The sequence below is a fragment of the Protopterus annectens genome, chromosome 2.part2 (assembly GCF_019279795.1).
Source record: "Protopterus annectens isolate FY-2018-M chromosome 2.part2, PAN1.0, whole genome shotgun sequence".
In the NCBI taxonomy this organism is placed as follows: domain Eukaryota; kingdom Metazoa; phylum Chordata; order Ceratodontiformes; family Protopteridae; genus Protopterus; species Protopterus annectens.
Window position 1 is genome coordinate 177,229,959 of NC_056730.1, and position 7,207 is coordinate 177,237,165.

Below are 7,207 nucleotides of genomic sequence, written 5' to 3' on the forward strand. Positions count from 1 at the left end.
TCTGTGGGGTGTCAGTGTAATGGACGTGCTGCAACATCTGTGGGGTGTCCTGAGTTGACATGTGCCAATAGTTTTTGCACCGCTTAGCCATTACAGCACTGTTTTGGGGAGAGGGAGTCAAAGTTCCAATGTTCTTCAACACGTGTGTCCACTAGTCGAACTGTAATGGACAGCAAGATGTGCAGCTGTCGACTGACAAATGCTGACAAGGTGATCAGTAGCAGGTGTTATAAGCCTGGGTTTGGAGACAAGTGTAGTGGCATAGAACAAACAGATTTGCCCACATTAACCATGTATAATTGTTTTGTGTGTGTGTGTGTGTGTGTGTGTGTGTGTGTGTGTGTGTGTGTGTGTGGTGTAAAAGAACTATAGAGCAAATCTATACTGACACCCATCTGCTGCTCTGCTGAGGGGGACACTTGTGTAAGTGCATCAAACTGGCTCCAGTAGGTAGGGATGGGAGTCACTTGTTTTCATTTGCCAAAGCCATTGCAGCAGTGTTTTGCAAAGAGGTGGGAAAGGCCTCAAGATTGACTGGTATGTTTTGTGGGTGTAGGTGCTGTGTGTTTGTGGGGGAGCATAGGTATGCCTTTGAAAGTGTGGTGTGAATGTTATGCATTATGAAATGGAGAGACTAAGAGTAATATTGTGTTCATTGTAGTCCCTAGCGATTTCATCATTGTTTGATTGAGACATATACATTGCCCTGTTTGGAGTATGGTATCACTGCTGCAGCTGCTGGTATTGTTTCAATACAAGTATCAGATTTGGAAGTTTTCTCCAGGAGTCTGTTGCTGAGAGGATGAGAAAATGAGAACTGTTTCATTGTTATTTAAAGCTTGGCATTAAATAGCAGAGTTCAGGTTATGCAAATCGAATATTTTACTGTGCACATTTTAAGAAATGGATAGACTGGCCTAAACTCTGGATTGATATGTGTGTGTGTGTTTTTTTTTTTTTTTTTTAAGAAATAAAACGTCTTTCGGCTTTTCCCGGTTAGGGGTCGCCACAGTGGAACTCCAGTCCAATAATTCCTGGGAAATGCTATTCCGATGTGAAGAGACAAGAGTTAACAGCTTTAGTAGTACACCAGGCTGTGATTTGTTTAAAGTCTATTGCCATGCAAAGCTTATTAATTAGTTGAATCTAGCTAAGCTGGAAATGTGAGACTCTAGCTCATTGAAGGGGGGAGATGGGAGGAGTAACTTGGCCAGGAACTGAAACTTGCAAAATTGCTCTTTGTAAAAAGTATTTTTTAATCTCAGTAATTTGTTGACACTTTTGCAAACTTCTTTTAGAAAATGTGTAGAGAAGATAAAAAAAAAAGAATAAAATTAAGACCGAGTACTTATTCTGCTGCAGGCAGCTGTGAGAGCTGCAGTAATTCATGACACAATAAATAAAATATATATTTTTTCATCATTTACCTGTACTAGACTTTAAATAAACATGTATCATATCTACGAGTCGTTTATTTTTGTTACACAGATGAATCCCTTGGTTATACAATGCCAAACTAACAGAACACTAAGTCGAGTGATAAATGAGGAACACATTTTCTGCTGTAATATGTTAACAGAAGTAAGGACTGTAATCAAATCACGGTTTGACAAGTAACAAAGCTGAATAGGGGACTAGTTATGGATGAGCACTGATTGTCAGGAAATGAATGTTTTAGGGGAGCAAATATAGTGAAACACAAAAGGCTCCTTTTCAGTTTTATGAAAAGGAAGTAAAGAGAGAGCTTTGTTTAGGTAAGAGTTATTTGTATTTGAGTATGAATACAGATGTTTGTATGGGCTTGTTGCTCTTTTTTAAAACTTTAAGGTCTTTGTGTGCTTAGCTTGATATTGTACACTGTTTGACAGAAAATGAGTGCTTCTTGTTTCACTCCATGAGCTTGTAGACTTGTTCAGATCTGTGTGTGTTTTTCATAAGCTGTAGTGCTAATAAGTGCTTTATTAGTAATCTGAATCGTTATGCTTTACTTTCACTCTAAAGTAAGACTGAATCTCAGTACTGACCTCCTACTGTTTCTCTAACATTACTTGATTTGCTGTAGTCTTTGGCTTAAAGCAAAGTGCCTTTTTGTTAAGGTCAGGTTGCCTAAAGGGTAAGTGCCTTTATGATGCTCTAATGCTTGTTTTAAGAATGCATATTTCTTGTCACTGTTGTACACAGCCTTGTAGACATCAGCATCAGACTAGGAAGGAACATGTTACAGTTCGCTAAATAATGCATTCCTAATCATTTTTTTTAAAGTAAATAATAGTGTGCATGGAGTCTTTGCATGAAACAGACGATATGTGAGGTAGAACTTAGAGCTTTAGTATATATGGTGTTTAAAAGCTGAATTGTCTTAGTAAGCATAGAATGGTGTCCAAGTCCATTTTATATAATACAAAGTGTGCGTCTCTCTCTCAGATGGAAGGATAGGGCAGAGGTTATTTTAGATTCTACTGGGTAGATTCCATCTATATTACTCTACACTAAATGCTAGGTTTCTTCTGCTTTAGTAAATAAAATAAAGTACAGTGCTTGGCAATTAGGATAGTTCAGTGTAAGGAAGGCACATTTTACATCCATTTCCTCAAACTGCTTAAACATGCACTTTACAGTGCATGCATTTGAGATACTCCTAAAAGAGAGGAATCTTTGAAGTTATTTGCTCTTTGCACCCCATTTGTTGTGGGTAGTAACAGTTGATTAGTATGTTCTACTGTGGTGTCAACAATAGTTTACTGTTATAAATCCAGAAAACTAGATGTAGAATCCTATAGTGATGCTGAATAAAAGCTGAAATAATCCAATGACCTTTAGTTTGAATTCTGTCATTTCCAGTAGAAATCCTATAGTGATGCTGAATAAAAGCTGAAATAATCCAATGACCTTTAGTTTGAATTCTGTCATTTCCAGTAGAAATCCTATAGTGATGCTGAATAAAAGCTGAAATAATCCAATGACCTTTAGTTTGAATTCTGTCATTTCCAGTAGAAACTGCACTATCCTTCTTGTTATACTGCTGCGTGAGTATTTTTCAGGAAATGAGGAGCCAAGCTAAGCTATGAAGGGCAGGGGGTTGCAAAATGGATGAAGGGAACAATGACCATTTGTGAAGAGCTCTGGCATGCACAGGGCAGAGTCCAACTGTGAAATGGTAGAAGCAGTCGAAGAACGTAGGGTCCTTTTGTGAATGAATATGGTGAAAGGTGAGCAATAACCTGCAGTGATCCTGTAGTATTTATTAGCTAGTGCTGTTCTCCATTTTTAACAGCCTATACAGTTTCTGCTTTCAGTGGTACACTAGCATAAGGTACAAGCATTCTGAAATGTGAGGAAGACTTTCAGGTTTTTAGAATGCATGAATAAGGTAATTTCAAGGAAGCATTTAGCAAATGTAACACGGGTAAAATGAAAATTAGAGAATTTATGAAATGGGATAAGTCTGCATTTTTGCAGTAAAGCTAAAAAATGAATTGGTTTGCAACTTGATGTACTGTGTGTGGAAACCAGTGTTGTCTGTGGTTTAGTTTGAAGAGAGTGAGCAGTTTTGTGGTTACTAGTAGTGACAATGATGAACAAAGTAACAGGAGGGTAAACGATGGTGGTCTCTTTTCTGTCCTGAGTGTGTTTGACTTGCATAGCTCTTTCATGATGTAAATTTAAATGTACGCAAGATAAGGGTACTGCTTTTGTAGAAGTCCCCGGTGCATCATTGCAGTAATAGTGTAGTTTTGTCTCCGTTCATAGAATTACTAGAATTTGGTAATCGACTAGTTACTTATAAAGGCACATTATCACTTTTCTATCATTCTTCTGCCTGTACTGCTGCCATTCTTTTACAGTTCTTGCTGCTATCTGGTACTCTCTTTTGTACCTAGTCATGGAAGCTTAAAGATCAGTACTGTTTTATCACCTTATTAAAAATTGGGAGTACACATGCATCCCCTGTCATGGTGAATGAAAATATCCTTGGTGCTTCCCTATCTTCTGAATTTGTTTTATGCCCTTACTTATTGCAAATGTACACACGTGCATCCATACTCTAGATCCTCTTCCTCACCTCTCTGTGGCTGCCCAAGTGGACAGACAGTCCTACTCCAGGCATACTCCTGCAGAAACAGATAAACACAGACACACACCCTCTGCCCCTACATCTCCCCTGAACTTTGTTGAACTTGCATTGAATGTGGCATCGTTCATTAACTTCAGTGGGTGGCTGCCATCTTTTGGCAGAGTTAAATGTCTTGACGGATCATGGTAATTTACATGGCCTGAAAAATCTTCATAGTAGATCAGGTTATGCTTTTTATGTAGTTCTTTGTTTATTCATTCACAAACTAGGATGCACAGTTGGTAGAATAGATAGATGTCCTTTCAGTTAGAGGCTGTGTCTAGGAGAGAGGGTCCATAGTAAATCCAGTGTGCGAGTCCACAGCAAAACTATGTATGGAAGTAACCAAAATTAATATTGTAGGGTAAGATGAGAGGGCTGTGACTTTCTTAGCTAGCATTCTTGCATTGGACTTGATAAAATGTAAAATTACTTTTTTTGACAATGGCATTAAAAATGTATGTAGTGATTGAAGAACAAAAAGGCTACTTGTATTCAAATGTTGTCACATTCCTTACACTTTAGGTTTGAAAATAAGAGAGATCATTCATATTTTCTAGCAATTTCATAATATCTAAATTATGCTTTGTGGTTTGAGAACAGCAGCAACTGCTGCTGAACTGATGTGATGCAGGTTGAGAGGCAGACACCCACACAAACGTAGAGAGCTCAGTAGGTTGATTATTTGGCTTAGGTGTTTCTGTGACTGCTATACTTCTGGATACTGGACAAGGCAGGCTGCCACAGGCACCATAATTTGCTAAGCCCAACGACAGAATCCACGTTCTGTTTTTAAAATGAAAGAGAACAGGGCATTACTTTAGCTAGGGGTAGTTTGGACACAGTTTGAGATAAATATGAGGATGTATTCTTAAAATGCACGAATGATTGAGACTAGAATTTAGCAGCTGTTACTTCAGGCACATGTTTGATAGATTTAGAGATAATTGGTAAAAACATAATAAAAGATCACCTTCACCTAAACTTAGTTGGAGGCAGTTGTAATTTGAGCAGATTAACAAAATTAAAAGAACTTGTCTTTTGAGGACTTATTTGCTTCCTTTTCGTCTAGAAACTAACACAGTATTTTATGTGAAGTATCTGACTCTAGAAAGCCTCAAAAAAATCTATAATCCTATAACAAGACTTCCATTGTGTTTTGTAGGTGACATTGAAAGCTCGGAGCAGAGTTTTCCCTGCATACATGTGATCCCAGACCTAGGACAGAGTTTTAATGCATTTTATACTTGTCATGTAAACATGCTGTGTGCACATGCACATATGTACAAATTTGTAATGGATAGTAACCATTTGTAATCTAGGACAGAGTTTTAATGCATTTTATACTTGACATGGAAACATACTGTGTGCACATGTACTATAGGGCATTTTATACTTGACATGGAAACATACTGTGTGCACATGTACTATAGGTTCATAGGTAGGTACTAGTGTGCACATGTACTATAGGTTCATAGGTAGGTACTAGGCTATCGGCCCAAGGGCCTAAGTAAGCTTGGCCAACAAGGTTTCCTGGCTTACTCCACCCAAGAAAGTTAATTTCCTGTGCCCCTGTTGAGCAGAGCCATAGAAGTAATCCCAGGGGTGTATTTCCTATTTCCCATCCACTCATCAAGATTTTTCTTGAAGAGTGCTAATGAGGAACTATGCTTGACATAGATGGGTAGCTTGTTCCAGAGTATAGGAAGTCTCTGGGATAGGAATCTATCCCTTCAGCATGTCGTGTTTATTGTGGTGACAAGGTTTAGGTCCCTAGAGAGTTTAGCTCTGAGGGATTGGGATTCTTTAGGTGTAGCATGTCCAACAGCTCTGGGTTTAACATAGCTTTATATGTTAGGCAATGATTTCCTTGGAGTAGGCGATATGCTACAGAGTAAAACTGGAGTTTTTTTGAGATGGTCAGTGTAGGGCATCTGTTTTTGAGGCCAGTAATCCCCTTTGTGAGGTACTTCTGTGGCCTTTCCAGCTGCTGCAGATGTCTTATGAGGTACATTCCAAAAGGGGCATTGTACTCTATAATGGGTCTGAGTGCCGCGTACAGGGGAATAATGACTTCTTTTTTTTTTTTTTTTTTTCTTTGATGAGAAACCTTTTGTGATGAGGTGTGCCACATAGAAGGATTTCCTGACTACTGTGGCAATGTGATTATCAGAGGACAGACTACTGTTCACCTGGGTCCCAAGGACTCTTAACACACATTCGGCGTTAAGTAGACTGCCATTTATGTGGTAGTTCATGGGTACAGAGTTTTTACCAAAGCGAATGACAGTGCACTTTTTGGCATTGAGCTTGAGGCCATGCCTCTGACACCAGGCATCTGTCTCAGTGAGGCCCTTCTGTAGGATGCCCACATCATTTGGGTTCTCAACTATGACTCCTAGTTTGCAGTCTTCTGTGAACTTCGTTAGCCAGAGGCATTTTGTGTTCGCCTGTACTTCAGAGAAGTAGATACCAAACAGGAGAGGTCCCAGGACTGAACCCTGTGGTACTCCACTTGTCACTGGTTTGAAGTCAGATTTGGAGTCTGCAACTTTTACAGTGTAGGTTCTGTCTCACTGAGCCAGTTGATGCACATACATTTGTAATGGATAATAACCGTTCATAACTTAGTTGATGTGTTGTAATTATCTGGTACTTGCTGTGCCATACAAAACTTATAGCTGTTGCAGTTGTATTGCCTTTAAGGGTAGCAGCAGTTTATCACAGTTGAATTCTAATCAAGTTTATATAGCAAAAGAGCAATTTGCTTTTGAGGGGAATAATTAATTTTTTAATTGAACATTGAGATGATAAATTCTAGTGTTTATTAAAAGTGTTATTCCTTAGAAGGACTGGTTTGTTTGAATAACTAGAGTCTGATGTTTTTAAGAACAAGTAAGTGATTCTTGCTGTTTTGAATACATGCACTGACATTTAGAAGGGGGTACTGAGAGCAGTAAGTCTTACCACAAGCAGCAAATTCCTGACAGTAAGCCTTCCAATTTCAACCATTGTGTGACTTTCTAAGAGAGGAAGTATTACCCCATTAGGCAATTTGGTTGTCCATAGTACGTTCTAATGAGGCAATCCAGG

The 7,207-nt window shown here is 38.7% G+C and overlaps 1 protein-coding gene across 3 annotated transcripts in view; it reads left to right on the plus strand.

The window, feature by feature from the left end:
- Window positions 1-1,645: 1,645 nt before the first annotated feature.
- Window positions 1,646-7,207, plus strand: part of LOC122795589 (zinc finger protein 239-like) — a 750,699-nt gene continuing 745,137 nt past the window's right edge. Inside the window, exon 1 of one of the 3 annotated variants that reach the window (XM_044063843.1) lies at window positions 1,646-1,754. The gene's annotated coding sequence lies outside the window, so the exon portion shown is untranslated. Of the gene's footprint in view, window positions 1,755-1,789; window positions 2,114-7,207 lie in introns of those variants that run through there. The other 2 variants (XM_044063841.1, XM_044063842.1) reach the window with 2 other exon arrangements.